The 8,746-nt window shown below is 31.0% G+C and overlaps 1 protein-coding gene across 1 annotated transcript in view; it reads left to right on the top strand.

The window, feature by feature from the left end:
* LOC118349022 overlaps positions 1–8,746 on the top strand; it is a 32,142-nt gene that overhangs the window by 9,846 nt on the left and 13,550 nt on the right. The gene's annotated exons all lie outside the window — the stretch shown is intronic.

An 8,746-nucleotide genomic window follows, 5' to 3' on the forward strand; every position in this document is an offset into this window, starting at 1 on the left:
ACAATTTCCATTTCCCTCATTCTCTGCGATTTCATTTCCTCTCTCGAAGCCGAAGTCTCCACCATCCCTCCCTTTGTGTTTCCTTTTCCCTCCCTTGAAGTGCCTCCCACCCTCAAAGCCTCCGTCCCTCCTTTTTGGTTGCCGTTAACCCTAGAGAAAGGTGATCAATGACTCTTGTAATCGGTGGGTTTCTTACACTATTAATTTAAATTTAATTTTTGTTTTGTTTTGTTTTTGTTTTTGGTTAAACTATATGTTAGTGTGGCCCTTAAGATCGCCTTCCTCAGTGAAACAATCATGGAAGCGTGTTGAGTCATAGTCACGCGAAATCATCACGTACGGTTCTCTCTAGGGTTTGCCTTTTGAGTCCACTTTTCTCCCCTGAGCCGTATTATCCGTGAGGCATTTCCTTTGCCATTGGATCTGTCACTTCCTTAATTTTCTTTGGAGATTAATTGGAAGATTTCAGCTCCATTGGTATGTTTTCAGTGTCTCACTCTATGGTAGGGAACATTTACTACTATTCTTTCAATATTATCAGCTCTACTAAAGATTATCAACTAAGTTAATGTTTCTTCCTCCCGATTAAGATTTTTTTTTGTTAGTAATCAACATCTACTTCCTTCAAAAAAAGAAAAATGATATCACATTTGTGGGTTTATTATTTGTTTGTACCCAAGCCGGGTTGCTAGAACTTCTATGCTAATATCTTAGTTTAATGATCCATCATTTTAATATTTCATTAAATTAAGCAGGAACAATTAGATCTTCTTGGCCAAGCTGGGATGTTTGATGAAGTAGAGGCCATAAGAATATGGAAATGGGACCATCTGAGGTTCTTTTCTTGAAGATTGTTCTATTTGTGGCGTGTTGAACTGGGTGAATATGATGCAGAGCATCTCTTTGACTTGGATACTGAAACCCAGGGGTTTATGTGCAGTTATGTTATCAAAATATATATGAAGAAAGATCCTGGATGTACTTCAAATTGAGGTGGATGTTGTTATTTATTAATATTTATAATCAATTATCAAAAAAGGAAAAAGAAAAAGCAATTACTCTCATTCGTTAATGTTTTGAATGGATCAATTTGAAATTAAACTCTTATTATGTAATGTATAATAAGAATTATGACAATTTTTTTGCTAGAAAAAAAAAATTGGCATGAATACATGATATAAAGTTTCAGTTATGTATTTCATAATCTGCTTGATGTTTATTAATACAATTTAGTTCTTGATGACTGGCATCTTGTGCTTAAAAGCATGAACTTGGCAAGCCGGCATTAAGTACAAGTGTAGAAGATTAAACCTTCACTTGATTCTGAAGACATTTATAGCAGGAGCTCACATAAACATTTGTTTGCAGTTGATGATCTACAATGTATTATCTAAACTATCCCAGTTATACGTTTGCAGTGTAACTCCTGTAACACTCATTTCCAAGATTATATAGCAGCTAACATATCATAAATGTAATTCATGTATTGGACACTCAAACTATTGAGGAAGGGTTTGCATTTTTAATAGTTTTCTATATTTGCAAGTTCAAATATATATATATATATATAAACTTCCGTTTGTTTGAGGAAATGCAAATGCCTGTGTGTGTTTTTGGGTTTAGTTCAAGCTACAGCTTTTATGATTATGGAGGTGTACTGGGAGTGCAAATTAATAAAGTTACATTGGTAGTGAACCTGTAATGGTGGCTGTTGGTTTGAAATGTTGGTTTCTGTAGTGGGAGAAAATGAACAATAGAAAAAACATATGTAGATTGAAATGGGACCAAACATTTTTCTTTTTATAAACAGAGTGTAGATTGAAATGGGACCCGTGTCCTGCAATTATCCCTATTGCAATTACCAAGTATTCAACAAAAATACCAAAACTCAAAAAATGGCATTTTCAGTACTTAAAACCTGTATTCCAACTGAAGGATAAGAGTACCAATTGGAGTTCTGATTCAAGAAAAAAACAATGGAGACAAAACCTGGGGGCCAACTCCAGCATAAATAAATGTACCTATTTGTTTTGACCATACAAAACCACAAGACTCTTAACATTTTATCTTAGTGCCAAATGGCACAAACTATAATAAGAGAGACTAATTAACAATACATGGGAATAACTCCTTTTCCCACTTCTATTCTGGCCAATTTGGGAATGAAGCTAAATTACATTATACAATTAAACATAAATGCATTTGCTCAAAGTGTGGCTACTCTCCATTGCAGCTTCAACATGTCCTAAGCAGCATAGCCTCCATAGACAATACTCCTGCAGTTAAAATAAGAATATTTAATGAGAAGTCATATCTAATAGAAGATTTTTATGCACATACTTATTATGGCATCATGCCATATATTGAGTCCATGATTGGGTTGGGTGTTCAAACACCCCCTCCCCCCCAAAAAATAAAATAAAATTCATCTACATCCATAAAGGTTCAAAAAAAGTTTTTGCAGAAATTAAAATTCAACCATATCATTGCACCGAGCGTGATCCAATGCCCTATACACGATGTTCAATATCCAAGGTTAGTCTTTGAGAAGAATATAATATTAGAAACATCCTAGCCCAAAGAAATGAGGTATGAGGTATGAAGTATGAATATAATATTTGAAATTTTAATTTTAAAGCTTCTAAGAGGAAGAACGAGTTCTAGTGCTGTTTCTAAACTCAAATAGAATATATTGTGCTTGCATACAGCTCTTTCTAGGAAATTTATACTTTAGCAGTTTTGAAGTGGTTGAATAACTAAAACCAATAACATGATTGAGACCTTTTTAGAATTAGTCCCCTGAAGAGACTCCCATCAGTAGTCTTAAATTCCTGCATTTTCATGATTTGTCTTTAGGTATGTATGCCCAAGTGAAACAAAATTCGTGCAAGGATACTTAAGTTTAGTTGTATTACTAAAATGACATAATAACTACAACATGAATAAGCATTTGTTATACTTTCCTAAAGAAGTACTACCATTAATAAGCATTAGTGGTTTCTTACCTTAAAGGGAAGGGTACCTACAGGCATAAAAAGATGGTGGCTCTCCTTGGCTTTCAAGTATTTGTTTGCAAACAGTTACACAGAGGTGTTTGCATAGCATCCATTAATTAATTGATTAATTGATCGATTAATTAATGACACCCTCATTATTTCTCTCCTTTGTACATTGGCTGTACCTGAATGTTTGTGTTTTGTTTTCGGCTTGTGAATTTAGCTCCTACCCCACCAATTTCCAGTTGAAAGACTGGCTTATGTTCAATTGTTTAAGCATAATGAGGCATTTCTATTGAAAGAAGTTTGTGGTCCTTAATTCTCTGTTTTCAGATCTTTTTACTAAGTCGAAAAATTAACACTCCTTTACTTCCAATAGTTAACTCCATCCGAACTATGATTATGTGAATTATAGCTTAATTTCGACTAACTTCTTTGTAGATTTTGGAGTATACTTTAACATAAGATGTTACAAGACAATATATTGAAACCCATAACAAATTTTCATACTATAATAACTAATTAGTAGAATTCATTCATTCCTACAGCTCCAAGTTAGAATGGATATAGCAAACAAGATGGCCTCGAAAGAACTTCAATATGTATTCCCATTCACAATCATCCTAAAAAGAAATGGCATGTGAGTTTTGAGAAACTTGCAATATTCTGGGGTGTTTTTTTTTTTTTTTTTTTTACACCGAAGCATGAATTTCATTCATCACCAATAAACTCAACCAATGTGCAATATTGTTCCTGCTAACAGATTTTGTCAACATTGTTCCTAAAACAACAACTCCCAAGAAATCATGAAACAAGAGCAAGTAAAAAAATGTGCTTTACCATTGTACAGTTTCTTCAATTTTTTACTGGGTATTTCGCACGACTATAGCCCACACGAAGGAGAAGACCAAATACCCTTTACTGGGTATTTCTTCAATTTTTTACTGGGTATCTACAATGAACAAATACCCTTTACTGATTTGGAGCTTTCATGGAAGTCTGCACTTACAAAGTCGAAGACCCACACTTGAAGATTTGAAGATGACCCACGCAAATGGGCGAGCACAAATCCATGTGTAAATCCTGGACGCCAACCTCTCCTACCAGTCGTAAATGTGTAAAGCCCGAAGCTTTTGAGAGAGTCAAAGCTGTCATGCTTGGCGTCTTGCTGATTTAAAGTCGAAGACCCACACGAGGAAGATGACTTATGCAAATGGGTGAGCACAGATCGACTTGAAGACCACAACAAAGAGCAAGTTTACGATCTGAGGAACAACACCACGACGCCGAAGACGACTGACCAGACCACCAAAGCAAAGCGGGAATTCGAAAGAAAACAAAGTTTTCTTCTGTTTTGCGTTTAGTGTTTTTTTTTGTAATATCCACGTCAGCCGACTCCGCAGCGACTGTATTCGGCGACTGTACATAGCAGAGTTGTTAATAATTATAGATGTGTAAAACATAATTATTTTCCTGTACTAACAATAGATTTGTTCACACTAATAATAAATTTGATAGTAGTAAAATAGAATTTGAATAATACCTCTATTAAGGACGTGTTTTACCGTTACGCACTCTCGATCTCCTGTAATCAAAGAGTGAGATGGCTTGGGGGTCTGATAAGGCCCTTCTAACACCTAAGTCAGTAACGATCTAAATCTTCTTAAAGTAAAAATAGTCTAGAGCTTTTATTAACGTAATTGGATTCTTTAAATAAAGTATTTGACTTTTTAAGATGATCCAGATTAATTGTTTTGCCCACTATTTAAAATTTGAACCTCGAAACCTATGGGTTATCCACTTATTTTAAATGAGTGAATATCTTAATTGTCCCAATATAAGCGACCGGACGTTCATGTCCTTAACAAACCGGCGTGAACTCTATTGGGCTAGAGTGATTTGAGTTTCAAGTCTAGTAATTCGTTGGGTCATCATGATCTAGGCTCAAGGCGGCACTCCGCGAGCCCTTATAGTGGTGTCAAATCCCTTTCAAACTTGTAAATAGGCATAGTATATTTACCCTATTCAAGACGGTCCAAAAGATAATAACATAGAATTATGCTATAGATTAGTCATTATTTTACCACATATCCCATATTTTTTTATTTTTTCAGTTTTATGTCAGACTTATCACCATCACTTTCAACCTCTCTCTCCCCTCAGTTTCTCTCTGACCTCTCTCTCTCCCTTCTCAAGCTCTCATTGGCCTCTCTATCTCCTCAAACTCTCATTAACCTCTCTCTCTTCTGATTTTGTTAAAGGTAAAAGAATACCAAATAAAATAAAACTCCACACGTCAGTGTGCTGACGCGTGGGATCAACAACCATAGAGTTTTTCTAATGACATAATGGTCGGTACCTGAAAATCTACTTTTTGCTATTGGGGCCATTAGGTGCACTGAAAATAGATCAACTGGGAATTATTTTCTTTGTACAGTATGGTTGAGATCTATGGAATTTAGAAAAAAAATGCAATCTTTATTCTTTAATTATATTTATTATAATTATTGATTCTAAATAAGTTGTATATATGATATCGGTCATAAATAGTCGTCACCTAAAATATGTTGGAATAGCAAAACCCCATGATCATATACAAAACGGTTTTAGTCTCAAATTTACCATACCGCATACTTACCTAACACATTTCATAATTGTATTTTAAAATAATAATTTATTTTAAAGTAATATTATTTTTATAAAAAAATTTATTCAATTTATAACATAATTATATAAAATATTGTGTATAAAATATTATAAAGATGGAAAATAGAGATTATTCACGCACGACCGTCGTTAAAATCGCAGTTTTGCGTGCCTATAAGGTTTCGCATTCGACCGAAAAAGTGTACCAGATGGCCAATCCCGTCCACATTCAGCCCACTTATCATTGGACCGACATTTGGTTATACACTCTCTCTTTCTCTCTCTCTGTTTTTTTTTTTTTTTTGAGACATGAAACTCGTTTAAAAAGGTTTGGTAGATAGGATAGGCGGCTATAGCTTTGATATTCGATATTAATGTAAACAATATCTAAGATTAAAAAAAAAAAATGTAAACAATATCTCAGCTGTTTGATATTCTATAATAAATTTAACGTATCATTGTGAGAATATTTAATACTCACAAAATAATGGTTCAATAATGAACAATTAAGGCTACGTTTAGATATTAAATTGAATTGAGTTGAGATGATAAAATATTATTAAAATATTATTTTTTAATACTATTATTATTTCAAGATTTAAAAAAATTGAATTTTTTATTATATTTTATGTTGAAATTTAAAAAAATTATAATAATGAGTTGAGATAGGTTTAAGTTCCAAACGAAGCCAAATTTTTTCAATGTTCTGCACTCACTTCAACACATAAAAATCACAATTAATATAGAAAAAATAAAATAGGAAAAAAAATATCTCTACCATTGAAATAAGTATTTTAATAGTCATTACGTGTTGATAAATGATATTTTCAGTTATAAAATATGTAAGTTTTGCATACTCTTTTTTAAAAAAATAGATAAATTTGAGACCTACCTAAAAATATCATTGTGAGAATACTTAATACTCACAAAATAATGGTTCAATAGTAAATAATTAAGGTTGCGTTTAGATATTAAACTGAATTGAGTTTAGATGATAAAATATTATTAGAATATTATTTTTTAATATTATTATTATTTTGAGGTTTGAAAAAATTAAATTTTTTATTATATTTTATGTTAGAATTTGAAAAAATTGTAATGATGAGTTGAGATAGGTTGAAGTTCTAAACGAAGCCAAATTTTTTCGATGTTCTGCGCTCACTTCAACTCATAAAAATCACAATTAATTTAGAAAAAATAAAATAGGAAAAAAAATATCTCTACCATTGAAATAAGTATTTTAATAGTCATTATGCGTTAAGAAATGATATTTTCAGTTATAAAATATGTAAGTTTTGCGTACTCTTTTTAAAAAAAAATAGATAAATCTGAGACCTACCTGAAAAAATTATTTTTAGTAGCAAACCATACTTTTTTTAAAAAAATAAATATGTGGAGATTGTATATTTGAAGACTATATTTAACATTACCTTTATGTATTTTGTCAACAACTTTTTATATGTATACAAATTGATTAGGGGGAAAGGTCATTAATCCTATAGATGGTGGGAAGATTTTTTTTTTAGTCAGGGAGGGGGTCGGAGGGGGTCGAACCCAAGATCTCCATTTTGAAGGTTTGAGTGTTATGCCATCAAAGTATATGTATTTTGGCAAACATGAAAATAGACAAAAGAACGAGGCCATTATTTAAAAAACATTTTAAAAAACACTAAATAGGTTTTATGATATTTACATGATACACTAACTTGACATTAATCTAATACAAAATTAATAAATATATGAGTAATACTATACACTATATTTTTATCCTATTTTTATCATATTAAGTAGTATGTGGTACGTACATTCATGAAAATTAGATGATAAAGAAGTATGCAATAAATTATCATTTAATTGTGATAAATGTGCCATATCTTATTTAGTGAAATAAAAATATGATGATAGTATAATATATAAAATTTTTCTAGATTAAAATTAAAAAAAGTTCACACGTTGAATTAAGTGAATTAAATTAAAATTGGCTCGCATATAATTTAAACTCAACTTGACACAATTCAAATCTTGTTTCAAAATAGATCATTTGTATTAGAAAAATGTTTAATATATAAATAATTGTTATAAAAATAAAGTTATAAATTGATATAACTTTTTTAAATATAAATTAATATGATTTGATATGGTATATTAAATTATAAATTTAATCATTATAAAGTTGATCTAACGTCAAATATTTTACAATTAGGTAAGAGAGTGAGGGATTGAATCTTAATTCTCCCACTGAAAACCCCAATTAATACATGACATTTTATAAATTTGTTTTTATAAATTTTATTTATAGATGTAATAGTTATCTTTTTATTACAATTAGAAATTAACAAGAAAATAATAAGTAGGAGTTGAAAGGTTATTTAATTAAATAGACGAAATTAATATCAGCTGGTGCACTTTTTTATTTTACATTTTGTAAGCATTTTTTAAATCTTCTTATTATTATATTTATTTGTTCTGTTCATTTTTTTCACATCCTTATATATTTTTTTAAAAAAATTTACAATATTATTTAAAAAATATTTTTTTAATCATTAAATAAAAAAATCATCTGGACCATCCTTAGGTGAGTTTAGAATTGGCCTCATTTATTTTCATAATTATTTTTATCTTATCTTATATAATTATTATAATTTTTTAAAATTCTCATATAAAATCAAATAAATAATTTAATCTTTTAAATTTTAAAATAAAAATAATATTAAAAAAATATTTTAATAATATTTTATTTAATTTTTAATTTTTATCTCAATTCTATCTCAATTTAAAAAATAAACTGTGCTTATTCTTTTCCGGAAACTTCGTCGCCCGAAGATCCTCCGAATCAGGGAGATTTGAGACATTGACGGTGGCAGATTGGTCAAAACAACAAAAAAGGGTAAAAAAAAAAAAAAAGCCACCAGACCGGACCAGACCAAAAAAACTAACAAAAGCGGGAAACTTCGAATCAAGAGGACCACGTACACCTCCTCGTCCGCCCACCCCAACCATATCATAATTACTCTGTCCTCTGTTATTTTTAGGGTTCTAAAAACACTATACCAATTCCCAGTGTGGTCCGCCCCCCTCAGACGCCATGGACGATGTTAGAGCAA

The sequence above is a fragment of the Juglans regia genome, chromosome 7, assembly GCF_001411555.2.
Source record: "Juglans regia cultivar Chandler chromosome 7, Walnut 2.0, whole genome shotgun sequence".
Classification (NCBI taxonomy): Eukaryota; Viridiplantae; Streptophyta; class Magnoliopsida; order Fagales; family Juglandaceae; genus Juglans; species Juglans regia.